This window comes from Chiloscyllium plagiosum, unplaced genomic scaffold (genome assembly GCF_037043375.1).
Source record: "Chiloscyllium plagiosum isolate Xiang-an unplaced genomic scaffold, Cpla_swu_hap1 HiC_scaffold_10, whole genome shotgun sequence".
Classification (NCBI taxonomy): Eukaryota; Metazoa; Chordata; class Chondrichthyes; order Orectolobiformes; family Hemiscylliidae; genus Chiloscyllium; species Chiloscyllium plagiosum.
In genome coordinates, this window is record NW_028270148.1 from 80,430,894 (window position 1) to 80,444,564 (window position 13,671).

The 13,671-nt window shown below is 41.5% G+C and overlaps 1 long non-coding RNA gene across 1 annotated transcript in view; it reads left to right on the plus strand.

The window, feature by feature from the left end:
* The first annotated feature begins 1,880 nt into the window (after positions 1-1,880).
* The window catches only part of LOC148148989 (uncharacterized), a 278,572-nt gene continuing 266,781 nt past the window's right edge, over positions 1,881-13,671 (plus strand). Inside the window, exon 1 of the long non-coding RNA XR_015758482.1 lies at positions 1,881-1,941. This is a non-coding gene — a long non-coding RNA (uncharacterized LOC148148989). The remainder of the gene's footprint in view (positions 1,942-13,671) is intronic.

The following is a 13,671-nucleotide window of genomic DNA, read 5'->3' on the forward strand; positions in this document are numbered from 1 at the left end:
GGGTCATCTTAGCGAAAGAGCAAACAAAGTATATTGTGCCTAAATCAAACAGAAATATTTGACTTCTATTTTAAAATATTGAAAGATTATATTCCCTGGACTCCAACTCTCTATGTATCTCTGGAACTAAACATGGTAGTAATAGTGAAGTTGCAAAATTGGATGAGATGAAGTAATTGAGAGTGGAGACCAGTGGCAGAAGACAAAAAAAATTTGAATAACGGGTTGAAATGGCAATGAAGGTTAAAATGCATTTTAGTGAAAAGGAAGTTTAAATGAGAGCACCAAACTGATTTCTTTCTCTTGGTGATGTTTGTGTCCTTGTTTTTCTTTTTAAGAAAAATTGAATTGGTGATCAAGCCACTACCTGAGGAATTGAGACCATACATGGAGAGATAAGTGAAATTTCATAGATCATTTGATGAGATCATATGGGAGTCAAGAATGTGTGATATGGTTTTGTGACACCAACGTAAATGTGCAAAAGTGAATGTTACCTCAGAAATAATAAATATGAGGCAGTACAGAAAAAAACATGTACTGAAGAACACGTCTCAGACATGTACACTTACCTGACAAAAGGGTTAGTGGCCTTGGAGAGCACAAAAACATAGTTTAAACGATATGACATTAACACAAAGTCCATCGAGAAATTTACTTTAAAACAATGAGAGCTGTATTGCTTGATACCATGTATATTGCAGCTTAAAAGGGGGCAACCTGCATTTGGAGATTGTACCATTGAGTGATAACTATTATTCATAAAATTGTCAAGGAGGGAAACATATTGAAGAAGTATCCTCAAGATTGACACAGATGAAGGGAGCTGGAGAGATTTTGAGTCCATGTGTGATGTTATTTTACCATTATTGGGTGAAATGCTCTGCAGATAGGGACTTGGAGGATAAGAAATCTGAATCAGTAATTAGAATTAAAGTGCACAGAAAGATCCATGTGCCAGAACAAAAAGGGATTGACGAACGGCTAACTAGTCTGGCACACTTTTTTTTCTCTCTCTGTCTTTCAGCTTTTGAGAGCCCTCAGCAGGAATGGGATCCACCACCCCAGGGTGGGAGCTGGGTTATATTAAGATCATATATGTCACGCGGTATGTGATGCAACCGCGTGACAAGTTGCATGACCTTGAATGAGTCAGCAGCTGCAGCTTATTTTGTCTTCTGTATCTGTAAGTAAGTAGCTTTGTCTTCTGTCTTAGTGTGCTGGTTGTTTGTTATACTATATAAGAGAGAGAGTTTTGTTCCATGTCATTGGACTTCAACTCCGACCAGAACCATGAATGGTGCCAGGAACAACCTAAGCCTCCAGAGCAGCCATGGATTGAGAGGTCCCCAATGTGCAGGCGGGTTTGAAGCTTATTGCTTTCTTTTCCTACCTTTTCTATTTTTTAAATTACTTAATAGGTGTTCATACTTCAGTCTTTTATTTTTCCTCCCTTTTCCATCTTCTATTATTACTCAATAAAATGGTCATATTTAAGCAAATTGGTCTTGTTGAGTGTTGTCTTAAATACATTTGAGCGAAACTGAAAGGAACCACTTTGTGATCCAAGACAGTGACCTTAATTTTTTTTCAGTGCTATGTTTATCTATGTTTAAAAGTATTTTGTCCATTATATGTCCTTTCCTCACATTTATTGATGTCCTTTTTTAAATTTATTGCATTATCCCTCAGTGTTGACTATCCCATCCTATTCAGTATCATACACAAATTTAGAAATTATGATTTTGATTCCAAAGTGTAACTCATTAATGTAACTTAGGAATGACAGTGGTCCCAGCACTGATTATGTGAGACTCAATGTCCCATATTTTGTCACTTTAACCACAAAACTTTACCCCTCTTCTCTGCTTTCTGTCTTTCAGCCAACCAGCTCTCCATTCTACTAATTGTCCCTTGATGCAGCATGCCTTATTCTTTGAGGTACGTTACCCTATCTAGCTATATAACATGGACTGCATCACTCTTGTCTTCTCACCCTGTTAGCTCTTCATGAGGTTGAATTCAATGAGGTATGTCAAACATGACTTTCCATTTTGAAATCCATATTGACTATTCATTCTTAAATCTCTGGGGTTTTGATGTTTTTCTCTGTTTTCTGCATTAAGCTATAGTCTTTATTCATCTGGGCATTTTCCATATCTTCTTTCTTAAAATAGAGATATGGGGCTGGATTCTCTCAAACTTGTAAAATTGGCAGACAAGACCCAGATCCAAATGTCTTGCCCCATTTTTGACAGATGCTATTTTTGCTGGACAAGATAGTGGAAATGAGGTCAATATATCATAGAATCATCATAGAATTCCTACAATTTAGAAACAGGCCCTTCGGCCCAGCAAGTCCACAATCACCCTCCAAAGAGTAACCCACCCAGACCCATTTCCCTACCCTATTATCCTATATTTACCCCTGACTAATGCACCTAACCTACACATCTCCAAACACTAAGGGCAATTTAGCCTGGCCAACTCACCTAGCTTGCACATCTTTGGATTATGGGAGGAAGCCAGAGCACCCAGAGGAAACCCACGTAGATATGGATAGAATGTGAAAACTCCACACAGACAGTCGCATGAGACTGGAATCAAACCTGGGTCCCTGGTGCTGTGAGGCACTCGTCCGAACTACTGAGCCATCGTATTGTCCCATGACTCATGAATGTGGGAAATTAGAACTCAGCAGTGTTGGATTCAAACAGACCCTGTTTTTACCAGAACAAAGACATGATTCTATAGCATGGGAGTAATTTTTTTTTGGACTCCTCGTGAATGCTCTTGACGGGTGTATCTAGCTTATAGGATACACCCGGGTGTATCTAGCTTATATACTGTCAAGTTAAGTTATTTAAAGGACTAACCATTTAAATTTTTTTTTAATTGTCTCTTGTGAGAGTAGAAAAATTCTGTTCTGGAAATTTCAATTGCTGTTAGTTGATATAATCTCAAGTTCTGTCATTACAGTGCTTGGGTGTTTTCTACATTCTATCATTATCACAGTGGTGGTTTATAAAGTCATAATTTGGTTGATAGCTCAATGGGGTTATTTAAGGATCTTCTCTCTTTGATATGATATCATGAATATTTTTTTGTAAATGATTAGGTACTTAAAGTAACTTAAATATATTTAATGATCTTTCATGAATGTAGTGTTTTATATAGTGAAATTCTTAGATATTTACAACTTACTTTTGTTTCACCCCTGCATGACTTCTTCAGTTTACACAAGTTGAATCTCTTCTCCTACTAAATCTCTTCCCATGTATCCCATCTCCTCCACCTGGGCACCGCCCCCAACCCCCCTCCCCCCCCCCATCCTCTCTTGAACCCCTGATACTTTTCCTCTGAGCTATTCCTCTGCTGTTGAACACTTTGAGACTGAAGTCACTAATTGAAATCTTTTGCTAGCTAATCCAACTTGAACTCAATCTTGGATGCAACTTTAATTTTATCATTAAGCTAACTGTTTTTGCTATTGCCATCTCAGTGCTTCAATGTTGACATTTCCATTGTCATTTGAACTGATTGTTAATGAGCCTGTCAATGTCTTGATGTATTTCTTTGTTCTGGTTATGCGGTCAGTGTTGTCTGCATACCTTAGATTTTATATCCTATGATCTCCTGTAATACAGACACATTGCTTTGGTAACTCTTCCTGCACCACCTTCATTATCTTCTGTCCCACAGCATTACATGGTATGGATGACAGAAGACAACCCTGTTTAACTCTCTCTTCAAACTGGAGCTTGTTGTATGGCCAACTTTGGGAACTGCTGAATTACTTTTGTATAGCTCCTGTATTAGCCATGAGATGTTTTGGTACAACAACAGTTTGTGTATAAGCAGCACATTTAGAAAATCATAATCTAATCAAGCATAGCCAGCATGGCCTCATGAAAGAGAAATGGTGTCTGACTAATTTATTAAGAGTTTTTCAAGCAAGTCTCAACCAGAGTGGATAGTGGGGAACCAGTAGATCTGTTGTATTTAGACTTCCAGTGGGTGTTTGACAATATACCTCACAAAAGATTAAATTATAAGATAAAAGCTCATGGTGCTAGAGGTAGTATATTGGCATGAATAAAGAATTGGTTAATGAGCAGAAAACAACAACCGGGGATAAAAGGTTCTTATACATGTTAGCAATCTGTAACTAGTGGATTTCCACAGTGAGTGATGCTGGGACGGCAACTGTTTACAATTTATATTAATGACTTGGAGGAGGGAAATGAATACTCTGTAGCCAAATTTGCAAATGACAGAAATAAGTAGAAAAGCAAGTTGCAAGAAGGATGCTAATAGTTTACAGAGAGATAGTGATTGATAGGTTAAGTAAGTGAACAAAATGTTGGCAAATGGAGTATAATGTGGGAAAATTTAAAATTGTTCATTTTGGAAGGGAGAATAAAAGAATAGAATATTATTTAAATGACAAAAAGCTGCAAAAAGCTGCAACACAAAGGGACTTGGGGGTACTTGTGCATGAAACACAGAAAGCTAGCACAGAAGTGAAGTGGGTAATCAGGAAGGCGATTGGAAAGTTGGGCCTTATTTCAAGGGGTTTGGAATATTAAAGTAGTGCTACTGCATGAGGTGATGGTGAGACCACATCCATTCTACCGTGAGCAGTTTTGTTACCTTTATTTAAGCAAAGGTATAATTTCATTGGATGCAGTTCAGAGAAGGTTCCTGAGGGTGATCCCTGTAAGGATTGTCTTATGAGCAAAATCAAAATAGATTAGATTAGATTTCCCTACAGTGTGGAAACAGGCCCTTCAGCCCAACAAGTCCACACCAACACTCCGAAGAGCAACCCACCCAGATCCAGCCCCATCTGACTAATGCACCTAACACTATGGACAATTTAGCGTGGCCAATTCACCTGACCCGCACATCTTTGGACTATGGGAGGAAACTGGAGCACCCAGAAAAATAGGTTAGAACTCTACTCACTGGAGTTTAAAAGAATAAGAGGTGATCTAATTGAAACATATAGACGACTTAAGGGTCTTGACAGGGTACATGTACTGACAGGATTTTTCCTTTCATGGGAGAGTATAGGAACAGAGGGCATAGACTCCTGAAAAAGGGTGGTGCAAAATTAACATTGAGAAGGAGGAATTTCTTCTTTCAGAGAGTTTTACGTCTTTGGAACTCCTTGGAAAGAGAGCTGTGGGGGCAGAGTCCTTGTCTATATTTAAGACTGAACAAAGAACCTTACAGCACAGGAACCTCCAGCTATGGACCTCCGAGCCTGCACCAATCCAGATCCTCTATCTAAACCTGTCACCTATTTTCTCAAGATCTGTATCCCTTTGCTCCCTGCCCATTCATGTATCTGTCTAGATACATCTTAAATGAGGCTATCATTCCCACCCCTACCACCTCCACCACACTCCAACGCATTCCAGGCACCCACCACACTCTGCGAGAAGAACTTTCCCCATATATCTCCCCTAAACTTTTCCCCCCTCACTTTGACCCGTGACCCCTAGTAATTGAATCCTCTGCTTTGGGAAAAAGTTTCTTGCTATCCATCCAGTCTACACCTCTCATGATTTTATAGGCCTCAATCAAGTCCACCCTCAACCTCCTTCTTTCCAATGAAAATAAACCTAATCTACTCAATCTTTCCTCATAGCTAGCACTCGTCATACCAGGCAACATTCTGGTGAAACTCTTCTGCTCGCTCTCCAAAGCATCCACATCCTTTTGGTAATATGACCACCAAAACTCTACGCAGTATTATAAATGTGGCCGAAACAAAGTCTTATAAAACTGTAACATGACCTGCCAACTCTTGTACTCAATACCCCGACTGATGAAGGAAAGCATGCCGTGTACCTTCTTGACCACTCGACTGACTTGCGTTTCTACCTTCAGGGAACAATGGACCTGAACACCCAGATCTCTCTGTACATCAATTTTCCCCGGGACTTTTCCATTTACTGTATAGTTTGCTCTGGATTTACATCTTTCAAAATGCATCACCTTTTATTTGTCCAGGTTGAACTCCATCTGCCATTTCTCTACCCAACTCTCCAATCTATCTATATTCTGCTGTATTCTCTGACTGTCCCCTTCACTACCTGCTACTCCAGAAATCTTAGTGTCATCTATAAACTTGCTAACGAGGCAACCTACATGTTCTTCCTGATCATTTATGCATAGCACAAACAGTGGTCCCAGCCCGGATCCCTGTGGGACTCCACTGGCCACAGGTCTCCATTTTGAGAAGCTCCCTTCCACTCTGTCTCCTGTTCTATCCTTCTAGCTAGAACACCCTGGACCTCATGCTACTTCACCTTCTTCATCAGCTTACCATGAGGAACTTTATCAAATGCCTTACTAAAGTCCATGTATGTGACATCTACATCCCTTCACTCATCATTCAACTTCGTTATCTCTTCAAAGAATTCTATTAGATTTGTAAGACATGACCTTCCCTGCACAAAACCATGCTTCCTATCATTGATCAGCCCATTTTCTTCCAAATGGGTATATATCCTATCTCTTAGTATCTTCGCCAGTAGTTTCCCTACCAGTGACGTCAAACTCACAGATTTGTAATTACTTGGATTCTCCCTGTGACCCTTCTTAAACAAGGAAATCTCCCCCATATTAGCAATTTTCCAGTCCTCTGGGACCTCCCCCATATTCAAGGATGGCGCAAAGATATCTGTTATAGCCCAAGCTTGCTTCTCTTGCTTCCCTAAGTAACCTGGGATAGATCCCATTCGGACCTGGAGACTTGTCCACTTTAATGCCTTTTAGAATACACACACTTGCTCTCTCCTTATGCCGACTTGACCTAGATGAATTAAAGATCTATCCCTAACCTTAACATCCACCATGTCCCTCTCCTCGGTGAATACTGATGGAAAGTACTCATTAAGAATCTCACCCATTTTCTATGACTTCACGCATATCTTTCCTCCTTTGTCCTTGAATAGGACAACCCTTTCCCTAGTTACCCTCTTGCTCCTTATATATGAATAAAAGGTTTTGGGGTTTTCCTTAACCCTGCTCGCTAAGGATATCTCATGATTCCTTTTAGCCCTCTTAATTCCTCGTTTCAGATTGGTCCTATTTTCCCGATAATCTTTCAAGGCTTTGTCTGTCTTCAGTCACCTAGACCTAGACCTTATGTACGTATCCTTTTTTCCTTTTAACTGGTCTCTCAATTTCACCTGTCATCCATGATTTTCTAATCTTGCCGTTTCTATCCCTCATTTTCACAGGAACGTATCTCTCCTGAACTCTAATCAACCTCGCTTTAAAAGCCTCCCACATATCGAATCTGGATTTCCCTTCAAACAGCTGCTCCCAATCTACGTTCCCCAACTCCTGCCAAATTTTGGTATAGTTGGCCTTCCCCCAGTTTAGCTTGTCTCCTTTAGGACCACTCTCACCTTTGTCCATGAGTATCTTAAAACTTATGGAATTGTGATCACTATTACCGAAGTAATCTCCTACTGAAACTTCAACCATCTGGCCGGTCTCATTTCCCAACACCAGGTCGAGTATGGACCTCACGTTTTGGACTATTTACATACTGCTCAGCACAGTGGCTCAGCAGTTGGCACCTCTGCCTCACAGTGCCAGGGACACATTCAATTCCTGCCTCGGGCGACTGTCAGTATGGAGTTTGCACATTCTACTCATGTCTGCATGGATTTCCTCCAGATGCTTTGGTTTCCTCCCACCAGCCAAAGATGTGCAAGTTTGGTGAATTGGCCGTGCTAAATTGCCTGTAGTGTTAGGTGCATTAGTCAGGGCTAAATATAGGGTAGGGGAATGGGTCTGGGTGTGTTACTCTTCAGAGGGTCAGTGTGTACTTGTTGGGCTGAAGGGCCTGTTTTCATACTGTAGGGAATCCATTCTAAAACACTTCTGGATGCCCCTTAGAAATTCTGCTCCATCCAGACCTCTAACACGAAGTGAATCCCTGTCAATGATGGGAAAATTAAAGTCTCCTATCACCACATCCTGTTGCTCCTACACCTTTCGATGATCTCTCTACATATTTGTACCTCTATCACATGTTGTTGGGAGGCCTGTAGTACAGCCCCAACATTGTTACCGAACCCTTTGTATTTCTGAGCTCTGCCCATATTGCCTCACTGCTCGAGTCTTCCATAATGCCCTCCTCCAGCATAGCTCTGATATATTTTCTGACAATAATGCAACTCCGCCACCCCTTTTACCTCTCCATCTATCCTGCTTGACGTATCAATATCCTGGGATATTTAGTTGCCAATCATGCCCTTCCCTCAACCGAGTCTCAGTAATAGCAATAACATCAAACTCCCAGGTACTAATCCAAACCTTAAATTCATCTGCCTTACCTACTATACTTCTTGGATTAAAACAAATGCACCTCAGATCACCAGTCCCTCTGTGTTAATCTTCCACTTCCTGCCTACTCTTCCCCTTAGGCATGCTGACTCTATTATCTTGTTCCTTGCAGGCTTTAGTTACTACCTCCTTCCTGTCCATCAACCTCCTCATTTGCTATGTTAGTTTAAACCCTCCCCAGCAGCTTCAGCAAAAGCACCCCCAAGGACATTGATTCCAATCTGGCCCAGGTCTAGACCATCCAATTTCTAATAGTCGCACCTCACACTGAACTGGTCCCAGTGTCCCAAAAATCTGAACCCCTTCCTCCAGCACCATCTCCCATCCTGAATATTCTATCATTCCTACTCTGACTGGCACACGGCACTGGTAGCAATCCTGAGATTACTACCTCTGAGGGTCCTATTTTTAAAGTTGTTCCCTAACTCCCTGAATTCTTCTTGTAGGACCTCATTCTGTTTTGTTTTTTTTACCTATATCATTGGTGCCTTCATGCACCACAACAACTGTCTGTTCACCCTCCCCCTTCAGAATTTTCTGCAGTCGATCTGAGTCATCCCTGACCTGTGCACCTGGGAGGCAACATACCATTCGGGAGTCTTGTTTACGACCACAGAAATGCATATCTACTCCCCTTACAATTAAATCCCCTAAGACTATTGCCCTTCCACTCCTTTTCCCATCCTTCGGTACAGCAGAGCTAACCACGGTGCCAAGAACTTAGCTATTGCTGCTTTCCCCTAGTGAGCCATCTCCCCCAACAGTATCCAAGATGGTATACTTGTTTTGGAGGGAGATGACCACAGGACCTCTTGCACTGCCTTTCTGCTCTTTCTCTGCCTTTTGGTCACCCTTTCCCTTTCTCTCTCAGCAATCCTAATCTGCAGTGTGACCAATTCACGAAACGTGCTATCCACAACCTCCTCAGCATCATGTATGCCCCAAAGTGAGTCCATTCATAGCTCCAGAGCCATCATGCGGTCTAACAAGAGCTGCAACTGGACACACATCTTGGACGTGAAGGAGTCAGGGACATCAGCTGTATCCCTGAGCTCCCACATTGAGCAAGAGGAGCATAACATGGATCTGAGATCTTCTGCCATTTTTAATTTTAAACTTTACCTAAATTGAGACTAAAGTTACGAAAAAGGAAAGAGAAGTTTTTTTAACCAACTTACCACAACTTACTAAAATCCTTACCTTATCGATATACCACCATGTCCTTTTTTTTGGTTAGAGGAGGAGGGCAGGTGGGAGACACTATTGTGGGTATTGTCTCGGATTCAGCCACTGCCCGAATAAATCAGCTTTGTAAACAGTTTGCTTACCTTCCTGGCAGCCCTCTGGTCCTCGTTTTCTCTGCCCTTGCTGCAATTAAGATGGAGGCCGCAGACTCCCAAGGGAAGCTTTTTAAACAATTTGCTTATCTTCACAGCAGCCCCAGTTCTCGTTCTGTCCGCCCTCAATGCAATTAAAATGGAGGCCGCAGACTGAGATAGATAGATCCTTGATCAGTAGTGGAATCAAATCCAAAGATTATGAGGAAAGGGCAGGAATGTGGACATGAGCAATGTCAGGTCAGCCATGACCCTATTGAATGATCACACCTCTCCCCTCACCTCCGTCCAAAGCCCCAAAGGAGCCTTCCACATCCATCAGAGTTTTACCTGCACTTCCACACATATCATTTACTGTATCCGTTGTTCTTGATGTGGTCTCCTTTACGTTGGGGAGACAGGACACCTACTTGCAGACTGCTTCAGGGAACATCTTCAGGACACCCACACCAAATAACCCCACTGCCCTTTGGCAGAACACTTCAACTTCCCCCTCCCACGCTGCCAAGGACATGAGGTCCTGGGCCTCCTCCATTGTCACACCCTAACCACCCATGCCAGGAGGAAGAATGCCTCATCTTCCGCCTTGGGACCCCACAACCACGCAGCATCAATGTGGACTTCATTGGTTTACTTATTGCCTCTCCCCCCACCTTATCCCAGATCCAATCTTCCAACTTGGCACCGCCTGTCCTACCGGTCCATCTTCCTTCCCACCTATCCGCTCCACCCTCCTTTCTGACCTACCACTATTATCCCCAAATCCATCCGCCTATCGCACTCTGTTACCTGTCCCCCAGCCCCATCCCCTCCCATTTATCTCTCTGCCCCCTTGACTCGTAAGCCTCATTCCTGATGAAGGGCTCTTGCCTGTAATGTTGATTCACCTGCTCCTTGGATGCTGCCTGACCTGCTGTGCCTTTCCAGCACCACACTCTCGACTCTGATCTCCAGCATCTGCAGTCCTCGCTTTCTCATATTGAATGATCGCCTACCCCGATCCTATTTTTTCTAATCTTATAGTCTTCAGTATAGCATAACATTGTGCTGAACAATGTCAAAAATCTTAACATTGTCTAATAAGCATATGACAAAGTCATGTTTCCTACCTATTTTCATGTCTCTTCATGAGATTTCTGAGTACAGGCATTGAGTCAGCTGTATCCTTTTCAGGAATTAAGTCAAAATGCTCCTCTTCCACTTCTGTATACATTAGAGTTTGTTTCTCTATCTGATGATGTCATCTAGTACTTTAGGGAGATTACTGCTGAGATTAGTGTTGTTTTACATAAGTCTGTCAGCTTGCTTTATGGGCAGTGTAATCACCTTTGCATTGTCCAAGGGCATTCAACTTTAAAGGAGTTGATGCAGAGAAAACATTTTCCCTCTAATACCTAGAAATAGGGTTTGGCCATTTGGGACTGAAGTGAAGAGAAATTTCTTTGTCAATGGGGTTGTAAAGCTCTGAAATGAACATTGGTGTAATTGAGTATATTCCAGACAGAAGTTGATAGATTATTGTGCCTTAAGAGATAGTGCACAAAGGTGGTATTAGATTGAAGGTCAGTTGAGATGACACTGAAAGTTGGTGCAGGCTCAAAGGCTAAATACAGTCTGCCAGTTCCTATTTCTTATGTTCAGTACAAGAAATCACAGTGGTGAAATGTTAGGGACAAACTGAAACCTATGCAGCACTGCAACACTCAGGTAACCAGGGATACTGTAGTCATGGAGAATTAAATCTACATTTCTAAAAATAGGAAGGCTGCACAGTTCTGCTTATGACAAGTGTATAGAATCAAAATACATTTTCTTTAGGAAATATATCGCAACTTAATTCATTGGACTAATCAAATCAATATTTTCAAAAACTGGATCAAATATTATTCCTCCATGTCATAATTTCTACCCATTCCTAATCAATTGAAGTTTAGGAATACAATGAAAGAAGACCATATGTTAACAATCTCTTAGTTGCTCAGTGTAAATGATTAGATTATTTAACTCTGAATTGTTGTGCAGATTGAAATATGCATTTAAGGAGGATGTATAAATGTATTCCTAATCAATACAGTTTGGGGAGCATAGTAGCACAATGGTTAGCACGCTTTCTCACAGGGACCTGGCTTTGATTACAGCTTTGGGTGACTGTCAGTGTGAGGTTTGGATGCATTCCCTGTGTCTGCATGAGTTTCCACGAGGTGCTCCAATTTCCTCCAACAATCCAAAAATGTGCAGATTAGATGGATTGGCTATGTTAAATTGTCCATAGTGTCTGGGATGTGCAGGCGAGGTGGATTAGTCATGGTCAAATGAGGGGTTAGTTTGGGATGTTCTTTGGAGATTTGGTACAGATGTGTGGACTGAATGGCTTCTTTCTGTAGACGTTTTAAAATGGCAGGTTTTAGAAGCTTTCGGTAGCTTCCTTTTAGGCAGTCCTGTCACATCCATTCATGAATAGTTGTGGATAATTAAATAACTAATGGAGGAAACTCCATGAACAACCAATATTTAGTGATGGCAGAGTCAAGCTCAAAAATGCAAAAGACAAGGATGATGTGTTAGCTTATAACTTGAGAAAGCGATATATCTCAACCTCCTGCTGTGATTCCCAATATTAGCAGATGTCTATACAAAGACTTTAACATTGCTGTCTCTGCTTTCTCTCAGTGCTTGGGTCTGCTCCAGTGAGGATCACTGCAAGCTGGAAGAAAAGCAGTTCATCTTCTGCCTGTGGGCCCAACCAGCCTTCAGAACTCAATAAAGCTCAATAGATTTAGAGCCTGAACACATGCTTTGATGTCCCTTACCCATTCCCACACTCCAGGCCCTGTCATGAATATGGGCTACTTTTAGCACAGCCAACCTATTCTCACCAACTCATTGTCCCCATTATTAGCTTTTCCCCTTCCTTGGCTTACTATCAACCACCCCTTGTCTGCCTAACGTGCTTTCTCAGCTCTGTCTCTATCCATCCACCAGCTAACTCCCCAATCTGTACCTCTGCCATATACTTTGCTTCAATGAGCAGCTTACTCTACTTGTTCCTAATGAACCCCACTTTATCCTTCACTGATCTTTTACTATTAATATATTTGAAGAGCATTTTACTATTTAAACAATCATAGAGTCATAAACTCATATGGAAACAGACCCTGCAGTCCAACCTGTCTGCATCCCAATCTGACCAAATCCCATTTGCCAGCATTTGGCCCATGTCCCTCTAAACCTTTCCTATTCATGTACCCATCCACATGTTTTTTTAAATGTTGCAATTGTATCTGCCTTCACCCTTCCTCTGGCAGCTCATTCCATACATGCACCACCCTCTGCGTGAAAAAGTTACCCCTCAGGTCCCTTTTAAACCTTTCCCCTCTCATGTTAAATCTATGCCCTAATGCAATCTCTTAACCTTTCTTATTCCAGCCTAGCCTCTCTCCTGCATTTGAGATGTTCCTCCTGATTTCTCTTCCTCTTATTATTCTGGTATGCATCATATTGCCTCCTTTTTTACTTCCTTATTTTCTCATCAATATCCTGAGTGATCCAGGATATTCTAGTTTTGGATACTCCATATTTATTTCTCATGAATACGTACCTTGCTTGTACCCTAATCATTTCTCTTTTGAAATTCTCACATTTCCATCTATTGTTTTATCCACCAAAATACATGTTCAATCAACCTGCTACATTTTAACTTCTAGGTGCCTTTTTCCTGTCTTGGATCTTAATCATTGACTGATTTTTATCTTTCTCCATCTTAATATTGAACCTTATTGTGCTATGATCACTATTTTCCAAATGTTCCCCACTCTGACATTTTCCACTTGGCCTGCCTCATTTCCTAGGACCAGATCAGCATTGGGCTGGAAATGTACCATCCCAGAAAATTCTCCTGTACATCATCCAGGAATTTTCCTAGTATACTCCAGGGAATTCACCAATTATCACAGTGCCATTT